At 45.1% G+C, this 8,790-nt stretch overlaps 1 pseudogene; it reads left to right on the top strand.

The window, feature by feature from the left end:
* The first annotated feature begins 2,081 nt into the window (after nt 1-2,081).
* On the top strand, nt 2,082-3,920 carry LOC101398995 (serine/threonine-protein kinase MARK2 pseudogene; annotated as a pseudogene).
* The last annotated feature ends 4,870 nt before the right edge of the window (nt 3,921-8,790 follow it).

Here is an 8,790-nt window from a genome sequence, read left to right as displayed (position 1 = left end):
CCTTCTAGTTGCTGTATGTTGGACGTGGCCTCAGCATGGCCGGAGAAGCAGTGCGCCAGTGCGCGCCCAGGATCCGAACCCAGGTCGCTGGTAGCAGAGCACGCGCACCTAACCGCTAAGCCACGGGCCGGCCCTCTACAGTTTTGCTGAGATTCTACTTTTCATCAATGGAATCAGTTGGGCGAGGAGTGAAGCAAATAAAGAAACAGAGACAGGACTGGATCTGCCCACACTTCCTTATCACAGCCACCAATCCCATCCAGTGGAGCTGAGGGAAGTGAAAGAGATGGAATCCATCTGTACTTAGTTCTGTTTTACTCCTGCAAAGGAGGGCCCCTTGCAGGTGGGAGAATTGTGTGGGAACTGTGACAAGGGAGGCGCTTTGATCACTTCCCCTGGAAGACATCACCTGCCAGCCTGGGAGTTACTGCACCTTACCCTGTGGCTTCCTGTGGCAGGAAAATTTTCAATTATAGAATTAAAATTGGCAGGTATCTGCCACAGGTGGAAGCTATGATCAACTCTAAAACTTGCACCAGAAGGTATAGTAGCCATAGAAAAGTCATTCTAAGAATAAAAGCAATAGAAAAAAAATAAAGCCAACTATTAACATATTATGCAAATAGTTTAAAATGTGTATCAAAAACACCATACTCTGATTTAAAAACAAGCCTTTGACTTCCAGCTTCCAATCTGGCATGGAAGGAGCTTGGAAGTTGTTGCTTCATCCTAACAAGTAAAAAACTAAACAAACTTAAAATCAACTACTCTTTTTTTTTTGGTTAGGAAGATTAGCCCTGAGCTAACATCTGTTGCCAATCCTCCTCTTTTTGCTGAGGAAGATTGGCCCTGAGCTAACATCTGTGCCCATCTTCCTCTAGTTTATATGTGGGACTTCCACCGCAGCATGGCTTCATAAGCAGTGCATAACCTGTGAACCGTGGACTGCCAAAGTGCAGCACGCTAACTTAACCATTACATTACTGGGCCAGCCCCCTCAACTACTCTTTTTATATCCATCCTCCGAATGAGAATTGACATCATGGGGCAAATTCATGAATTGATGGAGGCTCAGTGTGGGCAAGTCTGAGAGGTAGGAACTCCAGGGAGGCCCAGCGTAAGGGGGGAACACCCACACTTTTGTAGTTTTACCTCCAGGAGCTCTACCACATTCTCATAGTGAAAATCAGAGACACCCCCCTGTGCTTCTGACAGTGGAGGGGACAAGTAACCATTTTGAAATACACCAGAGCATTCTTTTCTTCTTAAAAGGCCTGTTGTCCAAAGAAACTATTTCACCGGAGCCTGACTGACCTAGAGGAAGGCAAATACCCAACTCAAGCTCCCTCTAGACATCTTGTCTCACTTAAGCAGGGGGAAACTGAGAAGCAAGTGTGGAGTTCCCAGCCCCGGGGCACATGCTCACTAAAAGACTGAGACCTAATTGTAGGACTATAGAATGCTCCTCCCTGCCAACTCCTTGCCCCCACATCACTAAAGGACTGTTGACCACAGTTTCCTTTACCCACTGTGTCAAGTCAGCTCTCAACAAAAAAATTACAATGCATACTAATTGGTCAAAAACATAGTTTGAAGAGACAGAGCAAGCATCAAAACTAGAGTCAGATTTGGCAGGGATATTGAGTAATCAGACTGGGAATTTAAAACAATTATGATTAATATGCTAAGGTTTTTAATGAATAAAGTGAACCATATGCAAGACAGATTGGTAATATAAGTAGAGAGATGGAAATTCTAAGAAAGAATCAAAAAGAAATGTTAGAGATCAAAACACAGTAACAGAAATGAAGAATGCCTTTGACAGTCTTGCTAGTAGACTGGACACGGCTGAGGAAAGAATCTCTGAGCTGGAGAATATGTCAATGGAAACTTTCAAAACTGAAAAAAAAAAAAAGAAAAAATACAATCAGAAATTTTGTTTTTAACTTTTTTCTTTATTGTTTTTCTTTTTTTCATTTCTCTGTATTTCCTCTTTCTTTTTGTTTTTTCTTTATTCTTTATCTTATTTTTTCTTTCTTTAGTTAATATTGTTAATTAGCATTGTTAGCAGTAAGTCCAACATGCTGCAGCGCCCCTTCGCCATCTCTGTCGAGGAGGAGATCCATTTTGGCCACTGCCGGCTCCTCAAGACCATCACCAAGGGTACCTTCGCCAAGGTGAAGTTGGCCTGGCACATCCTGACTAGGAAAGAGGTGGCCGTGAAGATCATTAAGAAGACCCAGCAGAACTCCTTCAGCCTCCAGAGACTATCCTGTGAAGTCCAGATCATTAAGCTGTTGAATCACTTCGACATTGTGAAATTATTTGAAGTGATGGAGACCAAGAAAACACCCTTCTTGCTCATGAAGTACACTAGTGGAAGAGAGGTGTTCAAGAACTTACCAGCTTATGGCAGCATGAAAGAAAAAGAGGTCCGATGCAAATTTCACCAGATGGAGTCTGCTGCAGTACTGCCTCCTACCACCAGAACTGTATTGTCCATCGGGACCTAAAGGTAGAACACCTGCTTTTGGATACCAACGTGAACATAAAGATTGGGCACTTGGGCTTCAGCAGTGACCTCGTCTTTGACAGCAAGTGGGGTACCTTCTATAGCAGTCTCTCTTATGGTGCCTGGGAACACTGCCAGGGTGGAAAGTCTGAAGGACCTCTGGTGGATATGTGGGGCCTGCGAGGCATCCTCTATACAATGGTCACTGGATCCCTGCCTTTGGATGGATAGAACTTTAAAGAGCTGCTGGAGTGGGTACTGAGTGGAATATACAACGTTTCCTTCTACATGTCCATGGAGTGTGAAAACCTGCTCAAGAAATTCCTCATTATCAAAGCAGCACAAGAGGCTCTTTAGAGGAAATCATGAAGGACCCAAGGATGAAAATGGGCCCTGAGGAGGAACTAATGCCTAAAGGATCCAGGACCTGATAGGCCAGAAGAATGACAACATGATGGCCACCTATGTGCTCCTGGGCTACATGAGATCCGAGCTGAAGGGCTACACTATCACCCTGAAGGCCCTTCCTTTGGCTGATCCTACCAACAGCTGCCCTCCTTCCTCATCCTGCAACGTAGAGCGTAGGGTCTCTGCCAACGCAAAGCAGTGGAATTTCAGCAAGCCCGCCATTCCCACCTGTAATTCCTACTCTGAGACCAGTCAGAGCAGCAGCACAGAAAATCAGCAGCCTGAATAGGACCAGGAGTTAGGACAAAAGGCCAGCAACACAGCCAAAGTGCCTGCCAGTCTCCTTCCTGGTGGAGAGGAAGACCACCCAGCACAGCCTCCTTGAGTGGCCCTGTGGCCTCCTCCTCCCCCAACACCAGCAGCAGTGGTGGAGCCCCAGACAGAACCAACTTCCCCCAGGGTGTATCTCCCAAAGGAAACTCCCTCCACACTGCTGGGAGACCAGCAGAATTGGCCTCATGGTGTGACCCCAGCCTCTCTCTTTGGCAGCAGCTAGAGCCAGCGGGAGCCACTGGGAGGTCCTTTACCTTTGTCTGCTGACACCTGTGTTTCAGGTCAGCCAGAAAGAACCAGCATGAAGCTGAAAGCAGAGCAGAGAAGAAACCTCAGATAGTGGGTAGCAGAGGCAGTGATATAAACAAGAAAGCAAGTCAGGAAGTCATATGCGCTCCCTGCATCTTACATGGAGCATGAAGATCACAAGCTCCGTGGAGCCCAACGAGATGGTGCAGGAGATTGCTGGGTGCTGGATGCAAACAGCCACAGGTGTGAGCTTAGCAAGACGTCCACACTGTTGCATGTGCCGGCCTTTGTGCTCAAGGACTTCCTGCAGTGGAGGATAGAGGGGTGCAACCTGCCCGGTCTTCGCTCATGGGTTTCAGATAAGAGGATATCTGGCACCTCCATGGCCTTCAAAAGCAGTCTTCAAGATATCTGCTGAGCTGAAAGGCCTGCCAGGAGTCACCCGGGAGACAAGAGGAGAGCTGGTGACCCCAGCTGCAGGCTGGGCCCGGGTTAACTTCAGAGACTGGACTGTTTCTTCTGGGGCACTTCTCCTCTCCCCTGCTCTTCTCCATCTTGTCTTTGTGTTTGTGGGGAGGGGAAATGGCTCTGTGGAAATAAACACGGTCTATGTATATATCTATATCTCTATATATAGATATATGCTAATTTATTGTTTAAATGCAATAATTTTTAAAAACCACCTTGCTTTATTGCTACAGCTGTCACAAGACACTCATCTGCCACTTTACAGGAAGAGGGCCCTGAATCCTTCAGAATTTTCTTCTGACCCAACTGAAGAAAAACACTACCCTTGAGGGAAATCAAAGCCTGGTGAGCCCATCCTAAGAATGGGACAAATGTCAATAAGTTGTAAAGCTGCATTTGGAGCTGTGGTGTTGGCTTTTCTTGCTGGGGAAACAAGGCCTGAGGGTCACATCTGTATGATAAAAGTTGCCATGTGGCAATCACTTCAGTATTTGTAAGTCCGAGACAACAACAGTGTATTCTCTTTCATGGTCCTCTGGGTTGGCTGGGCTCATGTAGGTGATTTCTCTGTTCCTTGTGGTCTCTGCTGAGCTGACTGCTGTGGGTTCATCCAGCTGGTGGCTGGGCTGAGCTGGAAGGTTCTGGAAGGCCTCTCTTACACTTGTGAGGTCTTAGTGCTGATTGTGGGCTGGGCTGCTTTAGTTCTTCTCCACGTGGCCCCTCTCTCACAACAGGAGAGCCAGAACCTCCCTATATCATAGTGGCTGGGTTCCAAGAGGAAACATTCTGGGAGGAAAAGACCCAGTGGGCAAGTGCTTATCAAACTCCTGGTTGCCTCACTCTTGCTAATGTCCCACTGGCCAAAGCAAGTCACATGGCCAAGCCCCAGAGTTAGTGGGAAGGGATTACACAGGGACAAGAGTACTAGGAGGCATGACTCACTGGGGGCAACCCATGTAACAGTCTGCTATACTGCCGTGTAGCAGAGCAACAGGTTCATTTAAAGAACTGAACGAAAGTGATCCTGACGGTGGGATTCATGGCTGAGTGTACACAGGCGCAGAGGAGGAAGCAGAATTCCATGACTAAGTGTGGAGGCTGAAGGTACATCCATTACAATTGTCCATGGTGTCCGTCTGTGGTCATTCTGTGCCATCCCACGCCACGACTCCCAGGGAGGCAGGGTCTGATTTAGAATGCTCACGAGTGCTGCCAATACCTGGTGTTTCATCACTTTGGGAACACAGGGGCCTACTGTGGTAGAGAACGACAAATCTACTGTCAAGGTCACACCAATAGGAGACGTTGCTTTGTCATACCAATATTCAGGACAGCATCCAGCTTGGCCAGTGCATGAGTGTCAGCAGCCTGGCTGAACCTCATTGACTGGGGCAATGAGGGCTGCTCTGTGAGGACTGAGGGTTTGGGGGTGGGGCATTATTCCCTAGTCATCTTTCAAATCTCATCCTAACCCTCACTTCCCAGGGAAGTCCCCTAGACTCAATTTTTTTTTTTTTTGAAGTCTTATCTTCTTTTTTTTGAGGAAGATTGGCCCTGCACTAACGTCTGTTGCCAATCTTCCTTTTTTTCTCCCCAAAGCCCCAGTACATAGTTGTGTATCATAGTTGTAGAGTTGTAGCTCTCCTATGTGGGACGCCACCTTGGCATGGCTTGATGAATGGTGTGTAGGTCTGTGCCCAGGATCCGAACCAGTGAACTCCAAGCCTCTGAAGTGCAATGTGTGAACTTAACCACTATGCCACCGGCCAGCCCCTCAGTTATTAATTCACACCAGAATTCCCTTCCCCTCCCCTTTATTCTAACATGCATTGCTCTTCCTGATTTAATGGCTGCATTCCTGCTGGCCTCTCAGCTCCAGGAATAGAAGAACCATGTATCTTGCTCATCATCGTATCTCCAGGGCTAGAACCGTGGGTGTTGAGTTGAAGACCGAAAACTGCTTTCCCTTCTTACCTTCCACCTCCTCTCCCTTCCCCTGAATCGCCGTTTGCCTTTTAAACTGCTGACTAAGAAGCAGAAGGCCAGTGACCTCGGTCTCCCTGACCACAGCCCCAGGTGAGAACTGTTGGGAGCACTGGCGGCAGGATGTGGCGCTCGACTGGAATGATGTGACCACTACCCTTTGACAGAGTCATGTAACTCAGATGACAACCAGGCCCTAATGTCCTCTGAGAGTCAGATGACACTGTCTTAAACCCCCATTCCCTGTGTAATGGGACCTTGAGCCAAGTTCCAAATCACAATGGGGATTCTTGGAAGTCAGATCTTTCACCGAGTCATCTGAGGCTGATATTCTGCTTCCAGTGAATCCTGGATCTTTCTCCCATCTTGTGTATTTCAGCTGCCCCCTTCTCACTATCCTGATCTACCCAGAGAGAGAGAGTCAGCTCCTGGTTTTCCCTTAACAGCACTCAGCCACGGCCATACATTTCTCATTAAGGACTCAGAGTTAAGTGTCAGGGTTACATCAGAGAACAGCATAGCAGATAAAGTGGACGGTCAGATGTCATTTGTCTTAAAGCTTTCTGGTACCCCCTCTCCAGGAGGCCCAACCCCAACTGGGGTATGTGCACTGGTCTTCTCTTCTGTTAGCTCCAGACTCAACTTCTTCTTGGGCCCTTTTGCACCCCTTCAACCTCCTCCTCTCCACCCTGGCTCACTTACTCCAAACTCCTCCTCCAAAAAGAAGTCTATTTTTTTTTTTTAAAGAAAGTTTTCCAACTTTTTTGAGGTATAATTGAAGTGCACAAACCTGCACAAATGCAAAGTGTAGCATTCTATAAGTTTTGACCTACATACCCCCATAAAACTACCACCTCTCAAACAACATTTCCATCATCCCCTAAAATTTCCTCATACACTTTTAATCCATTCCTCCCTCCACCCCCATCCCCAAGCAACCACTGATCTGTTTTTTCTCTATGTAGGTTAGCTTGTGTTTTCTAGAGTTTTACATAAATGGAATAATCCAATACGTTCTTTTTTTGCCTGGCTTCTTTCACTCAGTATAATGATTTTGAGATTAATCCACATTGTTGTGTACATCAGTAGTTATTTGTCTTTACTGCTACGTAGTATTCCATTGTGTGGATACACTACAGTTTGTTTCTCCATTCACCTACTTATGGATTTGGGTTGTTTCTGGATTTTGGCTATTACAAGTGAAATCGTATTAACATTCATGTGTAAGTCTTCGGGTTTCATGCTTTCATCTCTTTCTGGGAAATGCCTTTTAGTCCATCTCACACTTCCACTAGGAATGTATGAGAATTTCAGTTGCTCCATGTCCTCATCAACATTTGGTATGGTCAGTCACTTTAAATGTAGCCATCTCATTGTGGTTCTTTTTTTTTTAAGCACAGCCGGTTAGCCACCTCTTGGCTTGATTTCTTCAGAAGGGGAGCATGTGCTTAGGTTTACAGAAAACAATGCCAGACTAGGCCTGTTGTCCCAGTGAAGCTATTAACAGTACCCACTCTGACCCTCCAAAGTATCCTGGTTTGGGTAATAAAATACGTGATCCCTCTACTTGTAGCCCAACTGGCCATGCCCCCAGCCTGCCCTTTCACATCCCCAAAGGCCCTTCGAGGTGTTCTGCTCAACAAAGACTTCTTTCTCCTCTAAAAGGAGTTGTCCTGCTTTTCTTAAACAGATATTTTTTTCCTTACCACTACAGGATTACGGGAGGAAAGACCTGGCACAATGTACCTAGTGCTACCTGCGGGCCATTCTTGCCATCTCGCGGGAAGAGCTCACCTGAAAATGAAGCCAACACAGAGGAAAGTAGAGCCAAGAATGGAGGGAGTCAGATCTTGTCTGGGTGACATCATTTGAACCCCTGGATCTCTGTACTTTCCACTCAATTTTGCTGTGAACCTAAAACCGCTCTGAAAAATCAAGTGTATTAAAACAAACAAGCATTTGCTCAAACCCAGTGGGTCTGAGCCAGATGACCTGGCTGGCTCATAGGAAATATATCCTGCTTGACCGTTTTGGAAGTCGCACTGGTAGAAATATCCTCCCCCAAATCCGGGCAAGTGTGGGAGCCCCGTCTTAGTCCTGATTGAATGCTGGCGTGGAGCATCCGAAGAAAGCCCGTTCACACTGGGTCACTTGTTCTCTCTCACTTCCACTCTCTTATTGAACCTGTCTGCGCTCGTCCGCAGCCAGCTGCAGAGAAACTCGCAAGTCTTCTGGTATTGACCATTTTGGGTTTTGCATTTGTTGTAATGCTCAGAAAGTTTAGCTCCATCCAAGGTTGATATTAATATAAATGTTCTCTTTTTTTCTTGTAGTAATTTAAAAATATTTAAATATTTATTTAATTTATATTGATGTAAATTAATTTATATTTTATAGAAATTTACATTGTTATATATTTATATATAAATTTATATAATTTATATTGATATATTGTATATATCAGAAATTTATATTGATATATTTTATGAGATATGGCTATAACATTTTAAGTCAATATAATTTTTACATTTTCCTCTATATTTCTTTATATCCTCACTCTTGTGCATAATATCGTGTATTTTTGTATTCTTTTATATTTTCGTGTAGATATGATAGTAGTTTGTCTATTTATTAATGTGCAAATTATAGTTACTGAATCCTTTCTTCAGTTATCATTGTTTATTCTTTTTCTAATTCTTGGGTTTTGAATAATACATTCATTTGCACCATTATGTCTTGGGATTAATAAAACCGTCAGGACATGTAATTCCTCTTGAGCAAAGCTTCAACATCTTCTCAAAGTTTTAATGTGTAGCTTTCTCGAATTGGAATTTTAA

The sequence above is a fragment of the Ceratotherium simum genome, chromosome 1, assembly GCF_057802395.1.
Source record: "Ceratotherium simum simum isolate JZ-2026a chromosome 1, ASM5780239v1, whole genome shotgun sequence".
NCBI lineage: Eukaryota > Metazoa > Chordata > Mammalia > Perissodactyla > Rhinocerotidae > Ceratotherium > Ceratotherium simum.
Note: the sequence above shows the minus strand (reverse complement) of the source record. Positions and strands in the feature narration are given on the sequence as shown.